The sequence below is a fragment of the Schistocerca americana genome, chromosome 4 (genome assembly GCF_021461395.2).
Source record: "Schistocerca americana isolate TAMUIC-IGC-003095 chromosome 4, iqSchAmer2.1, whole genome shotgun sequence".
In the NCBI taxonomy this organism is placed as follows: domain Eukaryota; kingdom Metazoa; phylum Arthropoda; class Insecta; order Orthoptera; family Acrididae; genus Schistocerca; species Schistocerca americana.
This window is the reverse complement of record NC_060122.1, coordinates 610126559-610142547: the sequence shown is the minus strand read 5'-3', so window position 1 is coordinate 610142547 and position 15989 is coordinate 610126559. Positions and strand designations below refer to the sequence as shown.

At 43.1% G+C, this 15989-nt stretch overlaps 1 protein-coding gene across 1 annotated transcript in view; it reads right to left on the bottom strand.

Annotated features, from left to right (window-relative positions):
- The window catches only part of LOC124613649 (outer dense fiber protein 3-like), a 52701-nt gene that overhangs the window by 18907 nt on the left and 17805 nt on the right, over positions 1–15989 (bottom strand). The gene's annotated exons all lie outside the window — the stretch shown is intronic.

The following is a 15989-nucleotide window of genomic DNA, read 5'->3' as shown; positions in this document are numbered from 1 at the left end:
AAAGTTTCCAACCGATTTCTCATACACAAACAGCAGTTGACCGGCGTTGCCTGGTGAAACGTTGTTGTGATGCCTCGTGTAAGGAGGAGAAATGCGTACCATCGCGTTACCGACTTTGATAAAGGTCGGATTGTAGCCTATCGCGATTGCGGTTTATCGTATCGCGACGTTGCCGCTCGCGTTGATCGAGATCCAATGACTGTTAGCAGAATATGGAATCTGTGGGTTCAGGAGGATAATACGGAACACGGTGCTGGATCCCAACGGCCTCGTATCACTAGCTGTCGAGATGACAGGCATCTTATCCGCATGGCTGTAACGGATCGTGCAGCCACGTCTCAATCCCTGAGTCAACAGATAGGGACGTTTGTAAGACAACAACCATCTGCACGAACATTTCGACGACGTTTGCAGCAGCATGGACTATCAGCTCGGAGACCATGGCTGCGGTTACCCTTGACGCTGCATCACAGACAGGAGCGCCTGCGAAGGTGTACTCAACGACGAACCTGGGTGCACCAATGGCAAAACGTCATTTTTTCGAACGAATCCAGGTTCTGTTTATAGCATCATGATGGTCGCATCCCTGTTTGGCGACATCGCGGTGAACACACATTGGAGCCGTGTATTCGTCATCGCCATACTGGGATATCACCCGGCGTGATGGTATGGGGCGCCATTGGTTACACGTCTCGGTCACCTCTTGTTCGCATTGGCGGCACTTTTAACAGTGGACGTTACATTTCATTTGTGTTACGACCCGTGGCTCTACCCCTCATTCGATGCCTATGAAAAACCACATTTCAGCAGGATAATGCACGACCGCATGTTGCAGGTCCTGTACGGGCCTTTCTGGATACAGAAAATGTTCGACTGCTGCCCTGGCCAGCACATTCTCCAGATCTCTCAGCAATTGAAAACGTCTGGTCAATGGTGGCGACCAACTGGCTCGTCACAATACGCCAGTCACTACTCTTGATGAACTGTGGTATTGTGTTGAAGCTGCATGGGCAGCTGTACCTGTACACGCCATCCAAGCTCTGTTTGACTCAATGCCCAGGCGTATCAAGGCCGTTATTACGGCCAGAGGTGGGTGTTCTGGGTACTGATTTCTCAGGATCTATGCACCCAAATTGCGTGAAAATGTAATCACATTTGTCCAATGAATACCCGTTTATCATCTACATTTCTTCTTGGTGTAGCAATTTTGATGGTTCATACATGACTTACATGACTTACAAAACTACTAGGAAAAAATAGTATGTGTAAAACACTCCTAAACCCTTTATAGTAGCAGCAAAGGAGAGAAGGTGACAAGAAAAAATAATTGAAAACGACCGATATTTAAGTCGAATACAGGGTCTTTGGTCTTACAATAATTGGTAACAGATCTGTTAGTATAAGAAGTGCCCTGTGCCACGGCCTATAAGGTGGCTTGCAGGTCTCTTAAAATTTAAGGATAAGTCGCAAATCACTCGTAGGATCGCCGTCCACGTTCAGTTCTCCTGAGAAGGATTTTACTAAGTCTCCAGAGGTCGTCAAATTCAGTTGTCGGCGATATCTTATCAGACTCCGAATCCCTCATGAAGCTCACCACCTTCTCAAAATTCTGCCCCAGTTACATTTAACTGACAATAACAGTGGAGCACCCATAAGACATAATCGGATGTCAATGTAATTTCGTGCATGCACACACCATAGGCAGGTAAGTGAATGATTGTAGGGTTTTAATTCTCTGTAGCAGGTAAAACGACCATCAGAGTTAATTAGAACTGTCCGTGTTTAGTGTTGTTATTAGGCCTGGTAGGGTATATGAGAGGGCGTGAACAGCTTCAGATGTTGAGTCATTACTGCCAAGGATACGGAGATGCAAAGTTCTAATATGAGACAGCGTTATCAGCAAATGACAGAGTTGGAATGGAGCCTCATTGTGGGTCTCCATTTGGCCGACTGGTCGAATCTTGCAGCATCCAGATTTGTGTGCCGATGTTTCACGGGAACGTGAGGGCAGGCATACACCACCACGTCTGACAATCGCTACGAAGGATCGCTGTATTGTGCACCAAGGCCATCGTAACACCTTCACATCCTCACCTGCCGTCCGAGAGCCATTAATGGACTCCTTGCAAAATTCTGAGTCATACCGCGCCACTGGTTGGAGACTAGTAACAGTTAAACTAAGGGATTACCATTCAAAGCGTATGCTGCCCTTAACACAACACAAAAGGCTGCATTTGGAGTTGTGGCGTGACCGGGAAGCATCGACTGCTGGTGAATGAAGTCGCATTGTGTCCAGAGATGAATCGTGGTTCAACACTACTGCGAATGACCATTGTTGGTGAGTATGGTGGCGACCTGTTCAGTCCCATTCTTTCAATGTTTTTGAGGGTCACAGCGGTGTTACTCCTGACGTAACAGTGTGGGGAGTCATTGGGTATGACTTAAGGTCACGGCTAGTAGCGACAGGCGAAACTCTGACGTCGCAACGCTGCGTCACAGACATCTTGCATCCTCATGTGTTACCTCTTACGTGACTACCGTGGTATTATTTTTAAAAGCACAATGCTTGCCCGCACATAGCGTGTCTCTATGAAGTGTCTGCGTGATTTTCAGGCACTCCCTTGGCCAGCTAGATCCGCACACCTGTCCCTGATAGAACATGTGTGAGACCTGCTCGGATGTCAGTTCATCCCAATGCCAGTATCCAGTATATCACGAACCAGTTACAATAGTTGTGGGCCAGCCTGCCTCACGAGAAGAGACAATGACTTTACGAACCCTTCCCAAACGAATCAGTGCATGCATCCAAGCCACAATGGGTACAATGTCAAATTGATAGTGGGTTTATAGTGCTAAGTTCCTTGTGTGTTTCACTCTATTTTGTGATCACTGAAATAACGTCACATATCCTCTCACCCCCAGAAGTTTTAATTTCGTTTTCTCCTCTCCTACTGGGTGTTTCATTTTTTTTATTCTTTATTTTTTTCAGGCAGTGTATACTATCGTAACGAAGTGCACCAGAATCCTGCATAATCCTTGGTGCTGTCCCCCGCATTCTTTGTAGCATTCCTTTACCGGTTCTGCTTCTATCCAGAGACTTTGGGTACATGTGGCCTCTCTCCTAATGTTATGGAACATTTCCACGGAACTCAGAAAACTTTTTATGTTTCTTTACATAACTATCTCAGACCGTAATTCTTCTTTTACTCTCTTAATCTTCTCAAAAGAGGGATTTACCTGTTTAGAGGTTCGTGTTGAGATGCAATTTACATATTGGCTTTGAAATGCTGTTGGGTTTATGTGGCACAGAAAATGAGAGTTCCAGGTTAGAGTACAGAGTTTATGAGAAGTGTTTTATTGTGATGTTGAGTGTGAACGGAAGTACACAAAACGGTTCACAAAGTTAACCTATGTAATGTTCCTAACATTTATGAAAATAGTGTTTAATAACACAACATGCACTAGTAAGTGCTTTCCGATGTTCAATGAAGTTGTTGATTACAGTTTACTTGTACACCCGAAAGCACGCCATTAATCAATCACGCTGAGAAAATCAGAGATCACCACGTACACAGACAGTAGATGTGATGTTAATCGCGAGGCCGTAGAATATTGAAACCCAACACTGTGAAACGACAGACAACATCCAAGAATACTGCCCCTAAGGCTGGTCCTGCTCCAACACGTTGTTTGTTTACTCTAGGTATGAGTGATAGTGAATAAGAGTCGAATAATTGACTATTTGGATTATTTAACTGAGCCAGTTATAGTATCAATTACTTGTACGTTAATAATCCGTTATTCGATTAATTGTTGTGCTGTTGTAGGTCTACAAAGCATTCCCCTAAAATAATGTTTGTGTGATGAAAAGGATTGTTTTACAAACAATAAAGTGCTATCACACTTATATTTGTCTTTCTGTAACCAATAGTAGTTGCTCATTTTCATGAAATACAACAATTTTTATTTCTGGATTTTAACTACTTTTACTTGACAAGATCTTATCATGGGGGGGGGGGGGCACCATATTTAATTATGTATACAATCGCGCAATATAAAGAGAATTATCATAAAAGAACTGGTGTACATGTCGTCTGCCAAGTGTACGACAATCTGGCGAATATATGCGCTATGTGCGGACATCAATCAACGATTTGGTCATGCTATATCGAGCAAACGTGTTACTTGTACGGCTTCGGACACAGCGTGTGCGCAGCCTAGGGTGTGTCTATGCTGTAGCTTCGCTGCACAAACATCGCCCGCGTGGCCAGAAGGTTATGAAGCAACCCCACTGATAAGGGAATGGTCGATTCGACATTTAGAAATCTGTCCTGAAACGTTGTATACAGGAAGAATACACTGCGAAAATTTTAGATGGTAAGACTGAGCGCATTTTTTTAATATGGTAAAAATCGTCGAAGTTGTAGCAAGTTAGGTGGATGTCGCAGCTGTAACAGACGACGCATGCGTAACACAGCAGGCCCATAAGTTTGGTTGACGCCGCATCCCTAAACAGATGATACGACACAAACAATGTGTATTGTAAACTGAATTTCAGTTTTGTCGATAGCTTTTTGACAATTTTTCACTCTTACCATTCGCTAGAATTTCTAACTCATTAAATATTCATAATCGTTATCTGTTGCTTTTGCAGTATCAGTAAATGTAGACAAGAGAGATAATGACAGTAATAAATTAGTGTGGTTCAACAATATGGTTTTAAACTTGTGTTTGCTTCATACTGCCTGCAGGAACTTGGAATCCAATTAATGTTCTCAATCGTGCAAACAGTTGATAGGAAGCACGTAATATGCAAATGAAATCACCTTCTTCTCTTGAAGATCTGCACATGTGTTAATTGCTGGTTAACTTTTCGACAAGTCTTTCGAATGACGTCGACATTTCATTAAAAAGTGTAGAAATATTAGAAGTATAAGGGGTCTGTTTGTGTTGTTGCCCCGGATGATAATTAGACGAAATATTTGTCAGGATTTGTAAGCAGTGGGACCTTGAGGTACGGCAATATGCGAACACCCAGAAGTAAATTTAAACAGTTTTACTAACAAAGGCTCACTATAAAACACGCATGCTACCTGCACCCATCATCACTCTGTCTGACATCCTAATTACGGTCGTATCGAAAGGCTCCATAGTGAACTAAGAAAAGAGATTCGCGCCCGAGGCCACGCTGGTTAACACGGCGCGCTGCAGTCGGGAGCCAGTCGCTTACTCCCTGCGTCGCACTGCGGCCAGACGCACGTGTACTGGCCAAGCAAATTGTCAGCATTCCGGATAGGTTGGAGCAACGCGTGTTGCGTACCGTGCGGCTGCGTGCAACTCGAAGACCATTATAGAAGATATAGGAAATAATTTCGTCGATTTCGTTCGAACGATGGTAGTACAAGGGTTGGACAAAAATATGGGAACACCATGAGAAAAGAGTGTCTGAACATAAATGCAGATGCTAAGCAAGCCTGCAGGTGTCACTGTTGTATTTGATCACGAGAGGCGCGTGTGCAACGTCCTCAGTGTCGGTAGTGGTCAGAATAGTGTACAGGGTAGTTGTGCGTGCATTATGTCGGAGCTAAGTGAATTCGAACGTCGGAAAACAGTTTGTGCGCGAATGGTGGGTGCTTTCATAACCAAGGTAGCCGAAGTGTCTGATGTTTCAACAGGCACCCTATCGAAGCTGCTGGTAAACCTTTCGGGATGTGAGATCGTGGTCCAAGAAGCTCTTCTCTTCCTGATCTCCCGAAAGGTTGACCAGCAGTTATGTCATCCGGTCGTGAGAGCCTTCATTCTGTGACCCTATCGAAGATTTATACTGCCCGCAGGGAAAGTAGAGAAACGTCATCTGATAATGATGATGATGTTTGGTTTATGGGGCGCTCAACTGCGCGATTATGAGCGCCTGTATAAATCCCCAACCTTTGCTCAGTCCAGCCTCGCCACTTTCATGAATGATGATGAAATGATGAGGACAACACAAACACCCAGTCATCTCGAGGTAGGTGAACATTCCTGACCCCTCCGGGAATCGAACCCGGGACCCCGTGCTCGGGAAGCGAGAGCGCGACCGCGAGACCACGAGCTGCGGACTCAGCCGATAAGTCACAACACAGACGAAAGTGTGTGTTGAGTGATCGCGTCGAACTGTCACTGAAGAGGACTGCGAGGAAAAATAAGTGAACAACAGCTGCAAAAGTCACTGCACAACTGAATGTCGCCTTCGCGAATACAGTCAGCTCCAAAACACCACGAAGGGAGCTTCATAAGAATGGAATTTCAGGGAGACATAGAACTCCAAAACCACTCATCTTCGTTGCCAGTGACCTTAACAGGAAAACGTGGTGCTGAACCTGCGCTACGGAACAATGCAAGAATGTTATTCAGTTGGACGAGTCTGTTTCATACTGTTTCCAACTTCTGACCAACTATACGACCCAAGAACGAAACACGGGTAATGATTTAATCAGCCATATCATAGTATTCCATGAGCCCCTTGGTTACTATGCAGGGCCACGTTGCTACCAAGGATTATGTGACTATTTTGGCTAGTCAGGTCCATCCGATTGTTTGTTCCCCAATGATGATGCTGTGTACCAAGAAAAGAGGGTCTCTATTCCCACATATCGCATCGTCCAGGACTGGTTTTGTGAGCGCGAGGATGAACCTGTCGCATCTCCTCTAGCCACCACAATCAACAGCTCTCAATGTTACGGAGCCTTTGCTGTCTACTTTAGATTGAAGTGTGAGTGATCGCTGCCCACCTACTTCATCATTACGTGAACTTCCCACTATTTTACAAGAAGAATGGTATGAGATTCAGAGTATGCAGATACAATAGCGCATTTCTTGACTGGAAAGTAGCACAGGTCACGCCAATATTCAAGAAATATTGAAATTGCGTGCTTATGGAATATCGTCTCAGTTATGTGACTGGATATGTGATTTCCTGTCAGAGAGGTCACAGTTCGTAGTAATTGACGGAAAGTCATCCTGTAAAACAGAAGCGATTTGTAGCGTTCCCCAAGGTAGTGTGATAGGGCCTTTGCTGTTCCTTATCTACATAAACGATTTGGGAGACAATATGGGCAGCCGTCTTCGGTTATTTGCAGGTGACGCTGTCGTTTATCGAGTAGTCATCAGAAGATCAAAACAAACTGGAAAACGATTTAGAAAAAATATCTGAATGGTGCGAAAAGTGGCAGTTGACACTAAATAACGAAACGTGTGAGGTCATCCACATGAGTGCTAAAAGGAACTCGTTAAACCTCGGGTACACGATAAATCAGTCTAATCTAAAAGCCGTAAATTCAACTAAATACCTAGGTATTACAATTACGAACAACTTAAATTGGAAGGAACACATAGAAAATGTTGTGGGGAAGGCTAACCAAAGACTGCGCTTTATTGGCCGGACACTTAGAAAATGTAACAGACCTACTAAGGAGACTGCCTGCACTAGGCTTGTCCGTACTCTTTTAGAATACTGCTGCGCGGTGTGGGATCCTTACCAGATAGGACTGACGAAGTACATCGAAAAAGTTCAAAGAAAGGCAGCACGGTTTGTATTATCGCGAAATATGGGAGAGAGTGTCATAGAAATGATACAGGATTTGGGCTGGAAATCGTTAAAAGAAAGGCGTTTTTCGTTGCGACGGAATCTTCTCTCGAAATTCCAATCAGCAACTTTCTCCTCCGAATGCGAAAATATTTTGTTGACACCGACCTACATAGGGAGGAACGATCATCACGATAAAATAAGGGAAATAAGAGCTCGTACGGAAAGATATAGGTGTTCATTCTTTCCGCGCGCTACGAGATTGGAATAATAGAGAATTGTGAAGATGGTTCGAAGAACCCTCTGCCAGGCACTTAAATGTGATTTTCAGAGTATCCGTGTAGATGTAGAAAGGAAATAGGAGTAACCCATTGGATTACAGACCCATATCATTGAGCTCAATTTGCTGTAGGATTTTGGAGCATATACTGTACTCGAACATTATGAATCACCTTGAAGAAAATGACTTGTTAATGCACAACCAACACTGTTTCAGAACATATCGTTCTTGTGCAACACAGCTAGCTCTTTATTCCCATGAAGTAATGAGTGCTGTCGACAAGGGATCTCAGATCAATTCCATATTCTAGATTTCCAGAAGGCTTTTGACACTGTTCCTCACAAGCGACTATTAATCAAATTGCGTGTATATGGAGTATCGTCCCAGTTGTGTGACTGGATTCGTGATTTCCTGTCAGAGAGGTCACAGGTCGTAGTGATAGACGGTAAATAATTGAGTAGAACAGAAGTGATATCTGGCGTTCCGCAAGGTAGTGTCATAGGCCCTCTGCTGTTCCTGATTTACATTAATGATCTAAGTGATAATATGGGCAGTCCCCTTAGACTGTTCGCAGATGACGATGTAATTTACAGTCTAGTAAAATCATCAGACGATCAATTCCAATTACAAAATTATCTAGAGAGAATTTCTATATGGTGCGAAAAGTGGCAATCGGCAATAAACAAAGTGCGAGGTCATCCACATGGGTACTAAAAGAAATACCATAAATTTAGGGTATACGATAAACCGCACAAATCTAAAGGCTGTCAGTTCGATTAAATACCTACGAATTACAATTACGAGAAACATTTGAGAGACCACACAGATAATATTGTGGGGAAGGCGAAACAAAGACTGCGCTTTGTTGGCAGAACACTTAGAAGATGCGACAAACCCACTAAAGAGACAGCCTACATTACACTTGTCCGCCCTTTGCTGAATAATGCTGCGTGGTGTGGAATCCTTACCAGGTAGGATTGACGGAGGACATTGAAAGGGTGCAAAGAGGGGCAGCTCGTTTCGTGTTATCGCGCAATAGGGGTGGGAGTGTCACTGATATGATACGCGAGTTGAGGTGGCAGTCACTGAAACGAAGGCGGTTTTCTTTCCGGCGACATCTATTTACGAAATGCGAAAATATTTTGTTGACACCCATCTACGTAGGGAGAAATGATCATCATAATCAAATAAGAGAAATCAGAGCTCGAACGGAAAGATTTTGGTGTTCCTTTTTCCCACGCGCCATTCGAGAATGGAATGGTAGAGAAAGTAGTGTGAAAATGGTTCGATGAACCCTCTGCCAGGCACTTAAGTGTGAATTGCAGAGTAACCATGTACATGTAGATGTAGATTCCCATGAAAACCTTACAGTGTGTTTATTTATCCGTTCCCAGATGACTGTAAGCTCTTTTGACAGCCCACAATTTTCCTGCACCGTATTAGGTACGGTAAGTGGTTGCATTTTTTTGTCCACCCTCTGTAGTTATGCCAGGTGAGGTCTAGGTCAAGAATATCTTCATAGCCCAAGGAAAACATGCACTGCAATAGCTTGCAGTGACACACAGAAGGATGTGAATTTTTTGTTCAAACAAAGGGTACAGAAAATTCTTATAGTTAAGCAATGTACAAAGCCGACTGTGTTTCGTAAAATCTGAGCACGAGTTGTAGAAATAGGAGAACGAGTTACATGATGTAAAAAAACTGAAACTCACGAAAGTGTAAAATAAAAACTATTTTTGAAGGATTTAGAACTGCTCGTGCGAGATAACGTACCGTTACCGATGGAGATCCACAAGAAAAGGCCCTTCGAATCGCAAGTGAGATGAACATTGCTGATTTACAGGCGTCTTCGACCTGCTTAAGAAGATTCAAAAAATCATACGGAATAGAAATTCGCAAAATTACGAAGTTTACTTCAAGTAACCATGCACAAAAATGCCATTAAAGGTAGTACTAAGGGAAATACGTAGCTGAAGTGAAGACGAAGTTTGCTGTTAGCACCACCACTGCCGTGTGTAATCCTGATCAATCAGGTTTCGTGAAAGAACTGTGTGCAAACTGTTCATCGTTTCGGGTCGATACAAAGACAGAGTTGGCTATACAGTCGATGAATGCTGCGGTAGATACATTCGTATACAATTATGCCAGCTATGCGTGATTATTGTTTCCGCCGCTTCACATCTGTCTTCAAGAAACAAAAAGCCAAATTAAGACCAAAGATACAGAAAAGAACTGTTGCGTTCCGAAAATCTTTTAATCAACATATCAAAATCTGGAAAATTGGGAAAGAATAATTTGCAACATTTTGCTCGAATCATATTAGCAGTTGCAGGAAGTAATCCATTTCTTTTGTTGGACTCTTAGGCTGGACACAATAAACCTTTGTCTTTGAGGAGGATATCGACATGCAGTTGATATAATGTGGATGCACACGTATGAAGTAATGTGATCAAAACTTGTCGATATTGAAGTTTTTCGACTGTGGAAAGCATTTCTCGGGAAATATCGGACAATGTAACTTCCGCTAGTTCTTGAGAACTTGTTGAGGTCATTTATCGTTTAACAGCGGAACATTCTTCTTAAATTTCAGTCATTTTTACGTTATCACTTTGACCCTCTACGTTTTATGAAGTTAGTCACGACAAGTACGTCTGGTACGTAGCACGGTATGCAGAACAAAGGCCGGTGCCATTTCTTACTGCATCCCTATATGTCTAAATGTAGCTAAACTGTGAAGTGCCTGAATACATAAGTTTTCTTCTGTCAGGTATAACTGCTGTGGGGAAAATATTTGTTTCGTCATTCAATAGAACCTTCGAATTTTTAGACGATTATAAAGAATAAACCAGACCCCCCAGGATAGCCGAGAACGCTAACGCGCTGCTTCCCGGACTCGGGTAGGCGCGCCGGCCGCGGATCGAATCCGCCCGGCGGATTAACGACGGCGGCCGGTGTGCCGGCCAGCCTGGATGCGGTTTTTAGGCGGTTTCCCACATCCTCGTAGGTCAATACCGGGCTGGTCCCTACGTCCCGCCTCAGTTACACGACTTGCAGACATTTGAAACACATCACACCATTTCACGATTTCCACTAGTCGCAGACAGCTGGGGTACACTAATTCCGTCCCGAAGGGGGGGGGGGGGGGCGGCAGGAAGGGCATCCGGCCACCCCTTAACTTACTCATGCCAAGTCTCTGTACTTAACTCTGCCGACCCTGCGCCCAATGCGGGATAAAGGCAGTAGCGAAAGAAGAAGAAGATAAAGAATAAACAAGGATCTGTTTCATCATTAGTACCGACCGAGATGGCGCAGTGATTAGCACACTGGACTCGCATTCGGAAGGACGACGGCTCAAACCCGCGTCCGGCCATCCCGATTTAGGTTTTACGTGATTTCGCTAAATCACTTCAGGCAAATGCTGGGATGGTTCCTTTGAAAGGGCACGGCCGACTTCCTACCCCATCCTTGCCTAATCGAATGGGACCGATGACCTAGCTGTTTGGTCCGTCCCCCCCCCCCCCCCCCCCCCAAATCGATCGATCATTATTAGTGAAATGTACGTAAAATCCGTCCACAGGCCCTTGGTGGGCCCTTCAATACCGACCTACCGCAGTGTTGTTCTCTAGCAATAGCGTCACAAGAAATCCCCTGGTGGCAGTACCGGGAAACGAAGCCAGGTCCTCTACATTGTAGTCAGCCGTTCTGACCATTCAACTACGGAGGCGCACAGTAAAATGAGTAATAATCAAAAATAATTGTAAGAAATGTGCTACAAGATTTGTTATAAAATGATGTACGTTAAGAAGTACACTGTTTTAACAAATTAAAATTCCGATTGATGGAAGTTGTCTGCAAAGTGAGTTCAGATGTCGTCATGAGTCTTTTTCCTGCTCTAGTCATCTTCCTATGAGTTGTATCTGCAGCAGCTTAGCTGCCGATATGAACTGGAGATCATTCAAAGTGATATGACATTTTTGGTATGGTGTAGATGCTTGAAGTCCGCCTGCTGGCAATCTGCAATTTGCGCTACGCTCTTTTGTCACAGCTGCTTCTGCTTAATCGGCGCTTCGCGTAGTAGACAGGTAGAGAGCTGCTGTTTAAAAGCTCTCTATCGTGCAACTAAAACGAGTAACTTCAGTATTTAAAATAAATAAATATAAAAAATATAATAACAAAATTAAAAATCTTGCAGATCCTCTTAAAAGCTAAAATTTTAACAGTGCATTTTTTTGTGTACTCTTCCTGCATAAAAAAAGTCAGGCTAGGTTTCGGCATGGGATCATCGACGGCCGTCCTGAAAGTTGAACTGTGATTAGCTGCTTTAAGCTCACTCTGACCGTGTTGTTCCGTGGGCTGCCCCTCGTTTATGTGATTTTTCGGGTAATGTACATTAGCAATAGAGTATGTTGTGAGCTCCGGTGGCAATCTCAAGAATGAGAACCGTTAAGTGACAATTTTACCCGATGTTTTGGACAAATCATGCAGGTATCATGGACATGCAAACGACAACTATAGTTTCATATTAGTTGACAGTTAGAGCTGGAATTCACCTAAATAAGCATTATTATTCGATAAAATATTAGGATGGAATTCTGCCTGTGGAAGAAGTGGTACATGAAGTAGATGAAGACAAAATGGACGAAATATTTCTTCAGGAGTGAGTACCAATAGCTGTTACACAGTAATTTATTTCCCATTGTTGGTCAGAATCTTAATCCGTTTAACAATAGCAGATGAATAGGAACGAGTTGGGGGTTTTGTCCCAGCTCTCATACTTGGGTTCAGAACTCGAGGCCTTGACTTCATCACCGATGACATCGGTTTTACCAATATTGATTGTGTTGGAGGTTTTGTCCCAGCTCTCATCCTTGGGTTCAGAACTCGAGGCCTTGACTTCATCACCGATGACATCGGTTTTACCAATATTGATTGTGTTGGAGGTTTTGTCCCAGCTCTCATCCTTGGGTTCAGAACTCGAGGCCTTGACTTCATCACCGATGACATCGGTTTTACCAACATTGATTGACTGACTGATGATGTCATTTACGATAGATACAATAAATATTACAGGTTAATAGTACAATAGAATTAACTTCATGCTATCTCAAAGATCAGAAATTATTTCGAAACTTAGGCTTGTGACTTCAGAGAAGGCAGCCCTTCGGCTATTTCACTAAATGACATCGTCCTCCCCAAGCGGCGGTGGTTTAGGGGAGCAAAGAGAAGAAATTCGAGAGTATGACGTATTTCGCTTGTCTGTATGTGTTGCATTACTGATTACTTTGTACACACTTTTTTGTCACGTAGTCTAGAACAGGTAACGTTTGGCGTTCGTATGTTTTTGCCCACTTCCCCCCTCCCCTCTCTTTCTCTCTTGTAGATTATGCAGTTGCCTACTAGCCTAGTGGTAGTGGTCCCCTCCTTCTCCCTTCTTTCGTCAGCCATTACTATTCGGGTGGGACTACGTTACATTCAGAAACTACAAGCTAATAATTTTTTACCAGTATTTTGGGCCAGAATGACTTTATGAAACTGATTTCTTTATGCTATTATTTTATAACATCTATTCTTCCTATTGGAAGTGACAACATCAACCATTTGTGAAAATTACACTCACTTGGTCTAAGTGCCAGGATCTTGAGTTCTGGCCCAAGTCGCAGAGGTAGGCAAGTTCCTAGCCGGAAAAAATTTCAAAAATTGTTTACGCAAAAAACGTCACAATGTGACGTTATTACCGCCCAGTGTATATGGGTGAGGGAAGGACTGTGTATCATATTGTATTATACATTTCTCTTGTCTGCATGTGTGCATAAGGACCGTTAAATTACCAAGGAGGTGTTCGGCACGCACACTGCATCAGGCAAAACATTTCACATTCGTCATTCGTATCTGTGTGTGTACGATGAAGTCTCCTCTCTCTCTCTCTCTCTCTCTCTCTCTCTCTCTCCCTCTCTTTCTGTCTGTCTCACTGTCTCACACGACAGACGCTTTGTCTTCAACACCGAGATATGTAGCTCGCAATATTGCTGCAGCCATGCATTTTCATAAATTTCGGTGCTGCTACAGTTACAATCAATATGTTATGCAAGCAGTATGTAATATTTTCATAATATAGTTTCAGTAGGTGCTACATTTACATTATCGTAATACAGCTGTTGAGCGTTGTGCCTATAATCCATAAAATATTGCTATACAAAAAATCATTTTACATCGTCTCCTATTGTGTACCCAGCGCATTGTGTAGCTACTGATATCTCTTTTCGGCGAATGAAGACACTCTCAAACTAAATCACTCACAGTGCCCTCCGAGTATGACCCTCTTGTCTTGTGCCGACAGTGCAAATTTATCATGTTTTATAGTGGATCCTGTGCTGCTTTCATTTAACTAAATATATTTAACACTTGTTATATCAACATCATATAACACATATTCTAGGTAATCATCAATGCTGAATCCTTTAGTCGAAGATTTCTACATTAAATGTTGTTCGACTTCGAGCACATAGAGTTTTGCTCTGAGTCCAATGATTTCTGTAACAGTCACCAAAAAATTCTTTTGGTGACCGCACTGGCTTTGTACTGATGCAAGGAATATTATATCTGTTATTTTGGGGATAGTCCGATGTCTGAAGTCATTACTTTACATTACTTTTAGCTAGATCATAAAATCATGAGGTAATTACAAGCTATATTCAACTATCTATATTTATACGAGCAATTTTTACGTTCTTTACTGAAAATTTTTCAGCACACACAGTTAAAGAAAATATAATACGCATTTTTCTAGTGAGCATTCCAGTAAATTGAGTAACTCGAAATTTGATGTCGCAGTTCTTCTGCAAATGTTTTACTGCTGTAGTTTCAATACATTATTTACATTTCTCCATTTTATTTTTCCATTGTTGTTGCCGTCAATGAGACATCGTTTGGATTTATTTTCGCCTTTTTATTAGAAGGTGTCCCAAGAGGAATGGTAAAATTCAGGGATATGACACGAATGATCATTCGATGCAAAACAAATCTAGTAAACATGATCTCTAAAATGCTTACGAGCATTTCTTCATCTTCGATACTGTGAAATAAATCTCTTGTACTGCACACTCTTTGCTTTCCATATTCTAAGAGGTGGAAGTCTGGACCAAAACTGGAAAAAAGTCGAGTATACGTGGGCGCTGAAGGCATACCTTAACAGCTATGAGCACTGGTTCATGTTTGTTACTGTGACACATATCTCTTCGACTGGAAAAAAGTGCTCATAGCCCTTAAAATATACATTTTGGAGCCCATTTACACATGCTGGGACAAATAAAAGTGGCCCGTAGAACAGAGTTCCAGGATATAAAGAAACACAGCAGAGGAGAGGAAATACAGTACTAGCTGTGGTGTCACCGCCAGACACCACACTTGCTAGGTGGTAGCCTTTAAATCGGCCGCGGTCCATTAGTATACGTCGGACCCGCGTGTCGCCACTATCAGTGATTGCAGACCGAGCGCCGCCACACGGCAGGTCTAGAGAGACTTACTAGTACTCGTCCCAGTTGTACAGCCGACGTTGCTAGGAAAGGTTCACTGAGAATTACACTCTCATTTGCCGAGACGATAGTTAGCATAGCCTTCAGCTAAGTCAATTGCTACGACCTAGCAAGGCGCCATTTATCCTTTGCTATGTATCTAAAGAAGCATGTACAGTAACAAGACCAATGTTCACCAATTGTGGATTAAAGTTAAGTATTCCAGCAGCTACGTACTTTTCTTTATAGCATTCATTACGTATCCTGTTTCAGACCTCACGCCAGCCTGCGTGAGCTTATCGCGTGCCTTTCGGCTACTTCCGAGTGGCGTGGCTGTCATGCTACGCCACTACACTAGCAAATGTCGAAAGTGACCACCGTTCATCTCTTGGCACTTTTGGGCACTCTTCAGCAAGTTGCTGAAAGCGGATCGAAGCTGGACTGCTGGAATTGCTACAGTCTCATCCGAAATGTTCTGCTACAGTTCTTAAAGACTACGAGGGTTGTTGTGATGCACCTTAGACTCGAGGGCTCCCCACACGAAGTAATCAGCGCACACTGACAAATCTACATCTACATTTATACTCCGCAAGCCACCCAACTGTGTGTGGCGGAGGACACTTTACGTGCCACT